Genomic DNA, 16,080 nt, shown 5'->3' with positions numbered 1-16,080 from the left:
GTGGTGGGATTTCAATCCAGGTGTGAAAGATTTAAATCACAACCTCTGTCTTTAACACCATATAATTTCCCAAGAGATAAGAAGATGACTTTTAAAAGATACAGAATTTTACATTCTGATATAGAGCATATTTATATATAGATTAGATTTAGCTCTAATATGGAACAGTAGATTTAGAATAAACGTCAGGTATAATAGGATACAACATTTAACCCATATCAGAAAATTATTAAGTCATTAAACAGATATTTTGTAAGTGCCCTTTGCATGGCTGGTAAATGCTAGTTACTTGATTTACAACTGTAACCAAGACACAATCTACCTATGATATCCTTGGCAGTGGTCACTCAGCCTTAAATATTCCCAGCACCCAAGTGCAAGCACGTGCCAGCAAAACTGTGTAGATGAAAGCTGGGCATTTTATCTCTAAAATATTTAACTCTTAAGACCAATAAAAATAATAAAAAAGCCGACACACTGATTCTTTCTTCTAGTTTAAGTCCTGAAAAATACAACAGGATGCTCTTTAGTTCATTATGTTTTCAGAATTCGATGATCCATGCTCCCTTTTTAGAAAACAGAAGCAGACAACAGAACCAGAGGTAAACCTCATGTCTGTGACAGTCTCCTTCTCCATCTCATTCTTCCATCCAATTCAGGCAACTGGGAGCTAACATTTGAGACAGAAAATAAGCAGAATAGCTAATCACGCAAGCAAATCATTGAATCACTCCAGGCTTTGATTTCTACAGTTAAAAATGTGAATCTTGTATACTATGACCCTCAGTAAAATACTAATTCACCCTTAGCATCAGAAATGTGCTTGAGTTCCACAGCCCATGCCCCACTCTAGCAGCAATGACAGATCAATATTGGTACACATGTCTTCTCACCCAAAACCAATGGGGATACAAAGCTGTGAAACTGTAAGACAGATTCCTATTTCAGAACTGTCCTTATAAACGTAGGCATAATTTTATGGATATTGAGCCTGAAATGAGGATAATATCTGAACACTATTTTTCAGAAAACTTAGACTAGATACATAGATGATAGAGAGGTAGATAGATAGATGGATAGATAGATGATAAATAGATAGATAGAGAGATAATCTGAAAATTGTAACAGAGCATATAACTATATTTTAATTACCTTGAAAGATTTCATGAATTTTGATTCATGTAAATGATATATGTGAACATTCAGCCCAGAAAGGGATCTAGCACCCTCTTTTGAAAAGCTGTTGTTGCCCATGGAAATGATCCTCAGGATGGCAGGGATTAATGCTGCAGGAATGCTCTCAGTAACAGTATAACGAAGCATCAGATACCTTTCACTAATAACAAAATAAGAAGGCACAGGGTCAGAATATGATGCTTCTGATACAGCCTCATTAGCAAAAGAAAAAAAGAAAAAATTCACCAACCATATTTTAGTGAGTACTTGCCATATGCCAGAAATTTTGTATAAATGTTTTTGTTTGTTCTTAGAAAAACATTTCAAAGGTGGACTTATTTTCCCTAATTCTCACATTAGGAAACTGAGGTGCCCAGAGGTTAGGAAATACGTACAAATGAATGAAAAGAATATTGGTAGAAGTGTTGCAGTTTGATGCACCTGCCCTGACTCAAAGAACATAAGATGCCCATTTCCTCTAGGACCGGGCCCACTGGCAACATGGCAACTTGTGCACTTATGTTCAGTAAAGACAGAGCTAGGAATCTGACTGGAGTGAACTTGACTCCAACTCCTAATTAAGAATTAGGAGTTGTCACTAATGACTAATTAGAATTAGTCGCTCCTTTGCTTATTTACTAGCATGCATTTATCTGTTCTTTACACATTATAGGTTAATTGTCAACTTTGTCCCTCATTTTGCATTCTGATTTTCTTAATGATATTACTCCATGTTTGCTACCTTATTTTGTGGAACCCATCCTGGAGGAAATGTGCACTTCTTTTTTTTTTGGTGTCAGGGCAGATGTATTAAACTTTAGCCAGGAAACAAACATATTCATATCTACCAATATCCTTTCATCTGCATTTATATACTACCCCTTAATTTACTGCTCATGTGCATTAAAAACTACCTTCTGTATTTTATTGACAATGGATGGTACTGATTAGAAGATACACTGTTATTTTACGAGTCACCAAGGAAGAAACATATATGGCAAAGTAACTTATAACATAATGCTTTCTTATCATCAACTCTAAGATGTAATTCAATTTCAGAAATATTAATTTGTGAATAAAATATAGGTACCGTAGAATTGATGAAATATGGCATGTGTTATGTAGCTCTCGTAGCATGCTATACTGACTACGTATTTTTTGTTTGGATGTAATTTACACACACAGCTCACTACTCATCTACCTTTTATACAGCTCCAGTTCCAGCGTGCATGCACAGGTAGGCTGGCCTTGTGTGTGATCACGTGGACTCTGGAACCACCCTTTTTGGGTTCAAGATGTGCCTCCTACTACTTATTAGCTATATGACCTTGGGAAAGTTTCTTAACCTTTCAGTGGATCATATTCCTCTTCTCTAAAACACAGATAATCAAATCTGTCTCACAGGGTTATTGTGAAGATTCAATGAGTGAAACTGTGCCTAGTACATATTTAATGCTTCAAATGTATTTACTGTTAACATAGCTGTTATTATGATTACAGAGTACATGAAGATGTGAGCTATACTGTACTCCTGATACAAATCTTTACAACGCCCAGGGCACTCCATCTCAACTTCAAGATGCAAACCTTTTCAAGCATGCAGCTGTTCCAGACAACAGGAATGCATGCACAGACCATCACTATGACAGTTAGACAACCTGCCATGCAAGCCACATCCTTCCGAGTTATATATCCTCAGAGGACACACACAGTTATGCACAGAGAACCTGCTGTTTCTTAAGTATATCCACTTTCCATAAATTTACAATTAATATTAATCCTGATCTTGAAAATAAGCTGTGAACCAAAGCAAATCGCCTTAAAACCAGATTTTCATTAATGAGGAGATTTACTGTAAGTTTCTCCCCGCCTACCTTCCTCATTTGGCTTTTGTGAGAAATTACAAAGCATCTTTCCCTGGTGAGATCCACACCATGACTGCTAATACATGGTTGAGAGCACTTTCGGACTTAATTAGTGGAGAAATATAAGTAAAGGCAGAACCTAATTCACCTCCCTCATTCATTTCCCCTCTGATCACTTACTGTGACATCACACACTGATGCAGCACCTACACACAGTCCCATGTTTAACAAGTGTACCAGCTCAAGGCCTAGGTGGGTCTTTAACCTTCCATCTGTCCCCATCCACGCCTTGAACATCAATATGTATGTGTGCTCACCTCAGGCATCCATTTAATGTCAAGTGCATTTAGAGTCCCCAACACACCCGTTCCTCCATCCTGTACCTTTTCTCCCCTGCTCATACTTGCTTGAGCTGTGTTTCTCAGAGAGGTGGATACATGTACCCATGGCTCTAGCAAGAATCTCCTTTTCCTTTTTCTCTAGCTGCTGCAGTTCTTTTAGACATTAGGTAAAAATAATGTATCTAGCATCCTGTTTCCAAATACATCTGAGATGGGCCAGTGGAGTTTGATTATGGAGGAAAAACCAAAGTCACTTATCAGGAACACATAAAAATGAAGGCACACTTTCATTTGTTCTTCCCGTCTGTCTCTTCTCTATTTACTCTTCTTAAATAAAAAGAGAAGAGGGAAAGACAGCATGGCATAGCAGAGTCAAGAAATGCATCTATCTTGTGTAATCTGACCACATATCTTTTCATAAGAACTAGGTAACAAGTGTAAATCATGAAGCATGGGATTGTCTAACTATGAGTCTGTGTCCTAGCCCAACTGATAATTTAACTTTGATTCTTCTTCAAAAGGTGGTGATAATACACATGGCCACAGACACTGGTATGTAAGATCTCCCCACTTGAGTCATCATAATAGTTTGTTAACCACAGTAAAATGGGGAATCAAACTCTCTGCCATTCACTGATAAACTACCAAGGGAGACTGAGGCCCTCTGCTTTGTCAGTAGTGTTTTGAGCTGATCAATTTCTAATTTTACTTTTGAAATTTTAATTCACATTTTCCTTTATATTTAGGACGTTTCCCCACCTCTCAATCCAGAGAGCACACTACATGTTCTAGGTTTTACTAAATCATCTATGATCTCAGGTTTCAAACATCTTATGGCTTAAGCAAGCAACCATTAAACAAACACTAGGTGCAAAGAGATGATTTCAGTTCTCAACTAATGTAAGAAAGGATGCATGCTATGGAGAACGTATGGAGGTTCCTTAAAAAACTACAAATAGAACTACCATATGACCCAGCAATCCCATTACTGGGCATATACCCTGAGAAAACCATAATTCAAAAAGAGTCAAGTACCAAAATGTTCATTGCAGCTCTATTTACAATAGCCTGGAGATGGAAACAACCTAAGTGTCCATCATCAGATGAATGGATAAAGGAGACGTGGCACATATATACAATGGAATATTACTCAGCCATAAAAAGAAACGAAATTGAGCTATTTGTAATGAGGTGGATAGACCTAGAGTCTGTCATACAGAGTGAAGTAAGTCAGAAAGAGAAAGACAAATACCGTATGCTAACACATATATATGGAATTTAAGAAAAAAAAATGTCATGAAGAACCTAGGGGTAAGACAGGAATAAAGACACAGACCTACTAGAGAATGGACTTGAGGATATGGGGAGGGGGAAGGGTAAGCTGTGACAAAGCGAAAGAGAGGCATGGACATATATATACTACCAAACGTAAGGTAGATAGCTAGTGGGAAGCAGCCGCATAGCACAAGGAGATCAGCTCTGTGCTTTGTGACCGCCTGGAGGGGTGGGATAGGGAGTGTGGGAGGGAGGGAGATGCAAGAGGGAAGAGATATGGGAACATATGTATATGTATAACTGATTCACTTTGTTATAAAGCAGAAACTAACACACCATTGTAAAGCAATTATACTCCAATAAAGATGTAAAAAAAAAAAGATGCATGTTTTCTATTGGTCTTTGTTTTTCCCATTTATTTCTCCTTTTTCTACCCTTGAAATTTTTCTTACTCATGTCATGTTGAAAATGTCAAATTCTAGCCATTTCAATATGGACTTAAGGCAAGGAGCTCTGAGGACCTTGTCCCTGGTCCTGGTTTATCATAAATAAGACTCAGGCCCTTGAGTATGAAGGGCCACTGAGGCAAGGATCTCCTTGTCCTGAGTCCCTAACATCTATTGGTGTCTTGACCATGGGTCTAATGGGCCAGCATTATGTTAGTGAAACTCTGGAGCATGGGGCCCAAGAATGTCTACCTAGAGGAGTGAGGGCAATGCTGAAAATTACCACTTTTATGGGATTTGCAGAGAATGAAACTATTCATTTTTAACAAAGTAACAATTATTTAACAAGTAGTTGCTATGTGCCGTCTCCAGGCTAGATGCATGGGATACACATCTTCATCATCATTGTCAGATTTTTTGAGTATTCACTATGTGCCAGACACTGTTCTTTACTTTTAATAAATACTAAATAAAGTATAGTCCCCATACCGAAGGAATCATTATTTTCCTCTCTCTCATGCTTAGGAATTTCCCTCCCAGGGACTTTGAGATTGAAGAAATCTCTGGGTTTTACCACTCATTGTCTGTAAGTGGAATGAGAGCAGAATTTATTTGGGATCTACCACCTTTGTAGTCAGTCGTACCACTGGCAATCCATTTTGTGTATTTAATCTCTTTCCTTTTATTAAGTTTCAAACCTTTCAAGGTGGGCTGTATAGAGGCAGCAAGGCAAAGAGGAGACCATGGCAGGATTCTGAGACACTGACCAGATTGCCTTCTGTTAGTCACAGCTTACATGCCACCTGCGTTGGACCAGGTGACTATAACCAAACAGAATGACACATCACACGTGCCTGGAGGCAGAGGTTTCCAGGAAGACTTTTACTGCTTTCTTTAAAAACAACCAAACCAAACCAAACAAAAACCTGAATGGAGAGAGCAATCCTGTCCTGGTTATTTATTTTGGAAAAAAAAAACAAAACGGTTAACCATGGGACATTACATATAACTCAAAACCGACCAAATGTAAAGTAGTTCACAAGGGGGGTGCTCTGGTCTTTACCATCCTTTCTTGCAACAGATCATTTCTTTCTGAAAATTAATGTCTGAAAAAAACTAACAAACAAAAAAAATTAGAGATGCAATTCCACGGGCAGAGTATGAAGCTGGTGAGATGTGAATAAGGAATGCTGAACAGCTCAGCAGGACCATTATCTATTTGTTTATTAAGTTTTCCAGTATAGTAGATTGATCTGAAAATAACAGAATGTTTATGAAGCATGAAGCATTGCCTAAGCTTTCAATTAAAATGAAATAAAACAAAATACTAGATATGTGTTCTTTGTAGGAAATCTCATTAGAACATTGGTCATCACAGCCAGGCATGGCCTCTTTGCCTGCCCTGTTACTCCAGCTCACTGCCCACTGGCTCAGATCAGGCACCAGTGTAAGTAATGCAGCCTTCGCTAACATGGGCTTTGTTCTCCAGGGTGTAACATATCACAGTGATCTTTTAAGAGAAAGGTCAGCACTATGACCCCACTTTATAGATGAAAAAATAAAGTACATCAACTGGCTTACCATAGGATCCACTGTAAAAATTAGGAATAGCACATAAAGTTCAGGAAACAATGTTAACCCCTGAAACACTTAGCATCTCTGTGCTTGTACTTTTGTGGTATCTTTTTTTGCCAGGGGCTTGAACTCAGGGAGGGAAGTGGAGAAAAGAAGAGAGCATTAAATGAAGAAGAGTGGGAGAGTGCAAGTCAGGGAATGGAACAGACCATTGACACATGCTGACAGCTGGACGCCAGGGAGCACTGAGCAAAGCACAGCAGAGCATGGGCAGTGGGAGATAGCATGGGAGCTGTGATACTGTGATTTATAATAAGAAATATATATTTGGATTTCATCCCTGTTTCTGGCACAGAGATCCTAAAACCCCTGGAATTTCCTAATTGATAAGAGCAATAAAGATGTCTTGTTATTCCTAACAAGCCCCTCTCAACCGTACCTTAGTTTATGTTACCGAGGTGACTTTCAGATAGCCCCTAAATGTAGGTGCTGGTTGCCAGGAGAACCAACCAGGTGATTAAAGGTTTGGAACTTTCAGCCCCAACCCTGATCTCCAGGGAACGGAGAGGGGCTGAAGATGGGAGTTCATTCACCAATGACCAAAGATTTAATCAATCAAGCCTATGTAATAAAGCCTCCATAAAACCCCAGAACGAAGGGATTTGGAGAGCTTCCGGGTTGATGAACATGTGGAGATTCGGGGAGAGGGTATGGAAGCTCCACGCCCCTTCCCACATACCTTGCCTTATTTTCTTCTATCTGGCTGTTGCTGAGTTATATCCTTTTAAAATAAATGGTAACCTAATCAGAAAAATGTTTTCCTGAATTCTGTGAGCTGCTCTAGCAAATTAATCAAACTTGAGGCGGGGATCATGGGATCCTCTGATCTATAGCTGGTGGGTTCAGAAACACAGGTAACAACTGGACTTGTGATTGGCACCTGGAGGGAGGTGGGGGCAGTCTTTTAGGACTGAACTCCTAACCTGTGGGATCTAATACTATCTCCGAGAACATAGTGTCAGCATTGAGTTGAACTGCAGGATACCCAGCTGGGGTTGTGGAGTTGCTTGATGTGTGGAAAACCTACAGGTCCAGTGTCAGAAGTGAAGTTGTGTTGTACATGGAAGAGTGTGAGAGGAAAGAGGCCACACGGGAGAGGGGCGTTTTCCTTTACAGGAACTGCAACTCTTCTCTCAAGAGCCAAACAAAGGGAAGAGCTGCAGGGTCTGTTTAATTTTCAAGGTCCAGGAAAAGTTAAAAATAAATATATGAAGAAATGAAGAAATGAATGAATGAACGAGTCTAAATTCGTCTACAAGCAATCAGAACCAGAAACAGCAGCCAAAGCCAGTATTATGGTAATTTTCTGTTCTTAGCTTTAATGGTTTTTATATGTTTGTTTGCTTGCTTGTTCTTGGCCTAGTAAAATCTCACTAAGCTACATACCAGGGCTACTTAGCTTTGGAGTCGCTTCACTATTGTCTGTCTTAAAATCACTTCTACTTTTCCCAGTCTTCTGGAAACATGAACTGCATTGAAGTCATTTGTAGGCCAAATTCCCATTATACTTGGAGAAGTTCCAGTTGTGGACAGTTTTCACCACCCACAGCCAGTGGAAAAATTACACATGAATAGTGCATATTTATAACCTGAAATGGCTCCAGGTACAGAATAAAGCCTCATATTTCCCATTTTCTCTTTTTCCTAGTGTTAGGACGAGATTTCTCCTCTTTTCTAAAGAAAGCAATGACTCAGTAGTGAAGTTTTAAAAATAATGAACCATGGATCCATGAAGCCAAAATAGAACTCCTTCTCCCCCTCCTGAACTTCATTCTTCTCGTCTTGTTCATGAACCACAGTGGAGTTTAGTTGGAAGAGTACTGTGTTAGGAGCCAAGTAGAAGTGAAGCAACTGTGTTTCAGGACTGGCTCAGCCAGTGAGTAGCTGTGTGATCTTGAGCAAGTCAGTTAGCTTGGAGTAGGACTCTGTGTTTTATCAAGGTAGTCCCAACTCCAGAAGAGCATGCTATACAGCTAGGCAGCTCTGGTTTAGATCTACCACTTCCTAAAGATTGAACTTGGGCAAGCTGCTTAACCATCTCTCCTTCCATTTCCTCCAGTGAACAGACCTCACAAGGGTTGGTGAGGACTCAATGATATAAGGCTTTTAAAGGGCTTACAAAGGCACCTGGCATACAGTAAGCACTCACTGACTTTTGGCTATTATTGTTATGATAATGCTTAATCATCTCCAATAATAGTAATTTCCTGTGTGCCTGGTGTGTGTTTTTAGCCAGGCACTTTACTAACTCACAGATTGGGTAAGTAATGATTTGGAACAATCAGCACGGGCGGCAGGTTTAGGAAGGAGAGTCTGGCTGATTGCTATTGGGTTATTTTTCTTTCTTTTATGACCCATAACCAGTACTATCTGCAGCGATATGTATTCACAAACTGCCATCCCAGAGAGCTGGAAGGGAAGTTGCTCTTTAAAGGCTGCTCAGAGTGTCTAGATTGGCATTTTGTGGTTACTACACAGAAATAAACTGTCGGAGAAGTGTCAATATAGCTAGTGTGGTCTGCTTTGGTGTGTCAGACCTGTTCCAGGTATTTGGGGTAGACGGGGCCAAATAAATAAATAAATAAAAGTAAAGCTAAGACATTTTAATCCTAGAAGTACTTTAGGTTCTTTCAGGCATCTAAGGCAACCACAATATGAAATAATGAGGTCTACTAAAACAATATATATCTATGCATATGACATTATTGAGCTAAGTATAATCGTACATTTGAAGGGATATTCTAGGACAGGGAGTTTCAGTGAAGTATGAATTTACAGGGAATCTTTATGCTTAACGTAGATTTCTGCACAGGTACTTGAGGGAAGCTTGGAATTTGTAGAGTATGTAGGAGGGATGGAGAATTATAAGAAAAAAAAAGAAATTAAAAAAATGAACATTCCAGAGGCAGAATTTGCAGCATATATATACACACACACACACACACACACACACATATATACACACAATGAGGTGCTATGGAGGTCTTTACTAGCTTAAGGACAGGCATAATATCTGTTAGGTTAAGGAGTACACATGGGGTCCACATTTCAGATTTTTGGTTTTAATCCATAAGATATTAATGAGACATTATTGAATTTTGTACAAGGAAAAAATATACTAAAGTAAGTGAAGAATCCAATAATTGAACCATACAAAATTGCTGATGTTTAACCATTTTTGTCCTACTGAAATGGTAATTTGCTATGGTTCTACTTAATATCCTAAAATCAATCTGCCAGTTGAATAAGAGACAGGGAGATTAACTCGGAGGCTAAGTACATTATATAGAGGTACAATCTCATGGGCTTTGATAAAAGTGGATATTTGGGACAAGGAGAGAAGAGAGAATTTTACTGACATATTTTTGCTTGAGTTTTCTTAACGTCTATTTGCTTTTGAGAAAGCATTTGCTTTCTCCCATATTTTGGGTCCATTTATGATGATTCTGATCCCTTAGCTGCTTAACCTGTAGACCCTCTATGGAACACTGCAAGGTCCCTTCTTAGCGGAGCAGCCAAGATGAGCTTAGTTTCCTAGGCTAGGACTGTTACGCTGCATTTGACATATGAACCGAAAAATGCGTGGATAAGCACAGTTACTGAAAACAAACTTTCAGTCTCGTTATCAAAGCTCTTTGTTGGATTTGGAAAAATGCTGTAGGTCCAAGGAAACCAAATCTTCTAGAGATATTCTTGGTTTTAAACATTTTAGGAAAAAAAAAAAAACACTTGTTCTTATCTAAGAAGGCTTGTGAGGACTCATCCTCAGAACAGTCAAATTTAGGACTTATGTAAGGATGTATGTATAATTAATAAAATAAGGATATATAGCCACTCAAATGTTTTCAGCTTCCAAAAATGATTATGGATTCTATTTGGAGCTTAGGGAAAACTTAATTTCTTTGAACCATTTCAACCCACTTTTAATTCTGTGGTATAGACCTACAATATACAGAGTGACAAAATTAGGTCACCAACTGATGTATATACAGTCAAGTGAAATGCTTACAAAGTTATACCAAAAATAATACCATCCAAGCTTGTATAATTGGGATGGCAGAATATTTATGATTTTTCTTTTTTTACTTTTTAGTTACATCAATTGTACATAATGCCAAAGATTTGTACCTGTGGTAATCTGCTTGATCCCTTTTTTCCTCTGGCCTAACTATAGCACTGACTTCCTTGCCTCCTATGGAAAATATGGATTTCCTGTTGTTGCTCTGGTCAGTAACTCTGAAAACAACACAGCACAACAAATACCTTGGCTAACCCACTTGCTAAACAAGTAAGCGGGGAAAAAATGGTCATCCCCCTGTGTGTGTGTGTGTGTGTGTGTCCATGTTTTCTCTTTACCTGTTCATTGTAACATGTCTCTTCCCCCTCTTTCTCTCTCTCTCCTCTTAATTAACAGAAAAGAAAGAGGGAATAAATGACAAATGGAGGAACTTCTCTTTCTAATAATACAGGATCATCCATTAGTCAGACTCACAAGCTCAAAGTGAGTTCCACAGCTCTGCCTGGCCCTGATGATGTCTTTGGGAGGGTTTGTGCCAACCTCCCTCCTTTTTGCTGACCAATTAAGCTCTGAGTGGTCCTTCACAGTCTGAGTGAAATGGATTTAAAGCTTGGCCCAGAGCCACTTAGCAGTTTGGAAACGTTGCACTCATAGCCAGAAGCACAACTAAAAATACGATTGTACTTTTTGCTTCATATTTCCCTCACCCATCTTAGCATCAGACTATTGTTTGTTTAATGGTTCATGATTATTGCTTTGTGTCACCTGCTTGACTCTGAGCTCCTAGAAGTCAGAGCCTCACCAGCCACTTTGCATCCTTCACAGTGTATTGTGTGGACATTAAATAAACATTAAAATTCCCCAACGGTGGAATGATAGAGAAAGAAAGAAAAACATAAGAGGAAGATACAACAAACTGGAGATGAAGTTGTGACATAAGATGGAGGCAGTTTGGGGAAAGTACCCAGAAAGAAGAAAGACAGAACAGCATCCCGGTGGTTGGGGGCCAGTGGAGAACGATATTTAGTTAGAGATGTTTTCCTTTAGTTCTTCCTCCTTCTGGTTCCCTATTCATCTCCTTGTCCTCCTCCCTTTCTCTTTCTCTATGAATAGCCCACAAAGAAAGCTACGCAACAAGAGTGGACAAGAGCTCAACAGTGCGGCTGCCCTGCAGGTTACAGGTGTGGAGAAGCCAGGGCAACACTAGGCTCTCTCTCTTTTTTATTTTTTGCTGATTGATTGATTTTTTTTTCAACATCTTTCTTGGAGTATAATTGCTTTAAAATGGTGTGTTAGTTTCTGCTTTATAACAAAGTGAATCAGCTATACATATACATATATCCCCATATCTCTTTCCTCTTGCATCATCCTCCCACCCTCCCTAACCCACCCCTCTAGGTGGTCACAAAGCACAGAGCTGATCTCCCTGTGCTATGCGGCTGCTTCCTACTAGCTACCTATTTTATGTTTGGTAGTGTATATATGTCCATGCCACTCTCTCACTTTTTCAGAGCTTAACCTTCCCCCTCCCCATATCCTCAAGACCATTCTCTAGTAGGTCTGTGTCTTTATTCCCGTCTTGCCCCTAGGTTCTTCATGACTTTTTTTTTTCTTAGATTCCATATATATGTGTTAGCATACGGTATTTGTTTTTCTCTTTCTGACTTACTTCACTCTGTATGACAGACTCTAGGACCATCCACCTCACTACAAATAACTCAATTTCATTTCTTTTTATGGCTGAGTAATATTCCATTGTATATATGTGCCATATCTTCTTTATCCATTCATCTGTTGGTGGACACTTAGGTTGCTTCCATGTCCTGGCTATTGTAAAGAGAGCTGCAATGAACATTTTGGTACATGACTCTTTTTGAATTATGGTTTTCTCAGGGTATATGCCCAGTAGTGGGATTGCTGGGTCGTATGGTAGTTCTTTTTTAGTTTTTTAAGGAACCTCCATACTGTTCTCCATGGTGACTGAATCAATTTACATTCCCACCAACAGTGCAAGAGGGTTCCCTTTTCTCCACACCGTCTCCAGCATTTATTGTTTGTAGATTTTGTGATGATGGCCATTCTGACTGGTGTGAGGTGATACCTCATTGTAGTTTTGATTTTCATTTCTCTAATGATTAGTGATGTTGAGCATCCTTTCATGTGTTTGTTCGCAAGCTGTATGATCTTCTTTGAAGAAATGTCGGTTTAGGTCTTCTGCCCATTTTTGGATTGGGTTTTTTTTTTTTTTTTTTTTTGATATTGAGCTGCATGAGCTGCTTGTATATTTTGAAGATCAATCCTTTGTCAGTTGCTTCATTTAGAAATATTTTCTCCCATTCTGAGGGTTGTGTTTTCGTCTTCTTTATGGTTTCCTTTGCTGTGCAAAAGCTCTTAAATTTCATTAGGTCCCATTTGTTTAGTTTTGTTTTTATTTCCATTTCTCCAGGAGGTTGGTCAAAAAGGATCTTACTGTGATTTATGTCATTGAGTGTTCTGCCTATGTTTTCCTCTGAGAGTTTTACAGTGTCTGACCTTACATATAGGTCTTTAATCCATTTTGAGTTTATTTTTGTGTAAGTGTTAGGGAGTGTTCTAATTTCATTCTTTTACATGTAGCTGTCCAGCTTTCCCAGCATCACTTATTGAAGAGTCTGTCTTTTCTCCGTTGTATATTCTTGCCTCCTTTATCAAAAATAAGGTGACCATATGTGCATGGGTTTATCTCTGGGCTTTCTATCCTGTTCCATTGATCTATATTTCTGTTTTTTTTTGCCAGTACCATACTGTCTTGATTACTGTAGCTTTATAGTATAGTCTGAAGTCCCTGATTTCTCCAGGTCCGTTTTTTGTTTCTCAAGACTGCTTTGGCTATTTGGGCCCTTTTTTGTTTCCATACAAATTGTGAATTTTTTTGTTCTAGTTCTGTGAAAAATGCCATTGGTAGTTTGATAGGGATTGCATTGAATATGTAGATTGCTGTGGGCAGTACAGTAATTTTCACAAAGTTGATTCTTCCAATCCTAGAACATGGTATATCTCTCCATCTGTTTGTACCATCTTTAATTTCTTTCATCAGTGTCTGATAGTTTCCTGCATACAGGTCTTTTGTCTCCTTAGGTAGGTTTATTCCTAGGTATTTTGTTCTTTTTGTTGCAGTGGTAAATGGGAGTGTTTCCTTAATTTCTCTTTCAGATTTTTCATCATTAGTGTAGAGGAATGCAAGAGATTTCTGTGTATTAATCCTGCTACTTTACCAAATTCATTGATTAGCTCTAGTAGTTTTCTTGTAGCATCTTGCTTTAGGATTCTCTATGTATAGTACCATGTCATCTGCAAACAGTGACAGCTTTACTTCTTCTTTTCTGACATGGATTCCTTTTATTTCTTTTTCTTCTCTGACTGCTGTGGCTAAAACTTCCAAAACTATGTTGAATAATAGTGGTGAGAGTGGACAACCTTGTCTTGTTCTTAATCTTAGTGGAAATGGTTTCACGTTTTCACCATTGAGAACGATGTTGGCTGTGGGCTTGTCATATATGGCCTTTATTATGTTGAGGTAAGCTCCCTCTATGCTTACTTTCTGGAGGGTTTTTATCATAAATTCGTGTTGAATTTTGTCGAAAGCTTTTTCTGCATCTATTGAGATGATCATATGGTTTTTCTCCTTCAATTTGTTAATATGGTTTATCACATTGATTGATATGCGTATATTGAGGAATCCTTGCATTCCTGGGATAAATCCCACTTGATCGTGTTGTATGATCTCTTTAATGTGCTGTAGGATTCTGTTTGCTAGTATTTTGTTGAGGATTTTTGCATCTATGTTCATCAGTAATATTGGCCTGTAGTTTTCTTTTTTTCTTGCATCTTTGTCTGGTTCTGGTATCAGGGTGATGCTGGCCTCCTAGAATGAGTTTGAGAGTGTTCCTCCCTCTGCTATATTTTGGAAGAGTTTGAGAAGGATAGGTGATAGCTCTTCTCTAAATGCTTGATAGAATTTGCCTGTGAAGCCATCTGGCCCTGGACTTTTGTTTATTGCAAGATTTTCAATCACAGTCTCCATTTCAGTGCATGTGATTGGTCTGTTTATATTTTCTATATCTTCCTGGTTCAGTCTCAGAAGGTTGTCCGTTTCTTCCAGGTTGTCCATTTTATTGGCATAGAGTTGCTTGTAGTAATCTCTCATGATCCCTTGTATTTCTGCAGTGTCAGTCATTACTTCTCCTTCTTCATTTCTAATTCTGTTGATTTGAGTCTTCTCCCTTTTTTTTCTTGATGACTCTGGCTAATGGTTTATCAATTTTATTTATTTTCTCAAAGAAACAGCTTTTAATTCTATTGATCTTTCTATTGTTTCCTTCATTTCTTTTTCATTTATTTCTGATCTGATCTTTATGATATCTTTCCTTCTGCTAACTTTGGGTGTTTTTTTTTCTTCTTTCTCTAATTTGCTAGGTGTAAGGTTAGGTTGTTTATTGAGATGTTTCTTGTTTTTTGAGGTAGGATTGTACTGCTATAAAATTCCCTCTTAGAATTGCTTTTGTTGCATTAAATAGGTTTTGGGTTGTCCTGTTTAAATTGTCATTTGTGTCTAGGTATTCTTTGATTTCCTCTTTGATTTCTTCAGTGATCTCTTGGTTATTTAGTAGTGTATTGTTTCGCCTCCATGTGTTTGTATTTTTTACAGATTTTTTCCTGTAATTGAGATCTAGTCTCATAGCATTGGGGTCATAAAAGACTCTTGAAACTATTTCAGTTTTGTTAAATTTACCAAGCCTTGATTTATGACCCAGGATATGATCTATCCTGGAGAATGTTCCTTGAGCACTTGAGAAGAAAGTGTATTCTGTTGTTTTTGGATGGAATATCCTATAAATGTCAGTTAAGTCCATCTTGTTTAATATATCTTTTAAAGCTTGTGTTTCTTTATTTATTTTCATTTCAGATGACCTGTCCATTGGTGAAAGTGGGGTTTTAAAGTCCACTACTATGTTTATGTTTCTGTCGATTTCCCCTTTTATGGCTGTTATAATTTGCCTTATGTATTGAGGTGTTCCTATGTTGGGTGCATAAATATTTACATTTATTAAGCCTTCTTCTTGGATTGATCCCTTGATCATTATGTAGTGTCCTTCTTTGTCTCTTGTAATAACCCCTATTTTAAAATCTATTTTGTCTGATATATGAATTGCTACTCCAGCTTTCTTTTGATTTCCATTTGCATGGAATATCTTTTTCTATCCCCTCACATTCAGTCTGTATGTGTCCCTAGGTCTGAAATGGGTTGCTTGTAGCCAGCATATATATGGATCTTGTTCTTGTAT

The sequence above is a fragment of the Hyperoodon ampullatus genome, assembly GCF_949752795.1.
Source record: "Hyperoodon ampullatus genome assembly, chromosome: 5".
In the NCBI taxonomy this organism is placed as follows: Eukaryota; Metazoa; Chordata; class Mammalia; order Artiodactyla; family Ziphiidae; genus Hyperoodon; species Hyperoodon ampullatus.
This window is presented reverse-complemented; position numbering follows the sequence as displayed.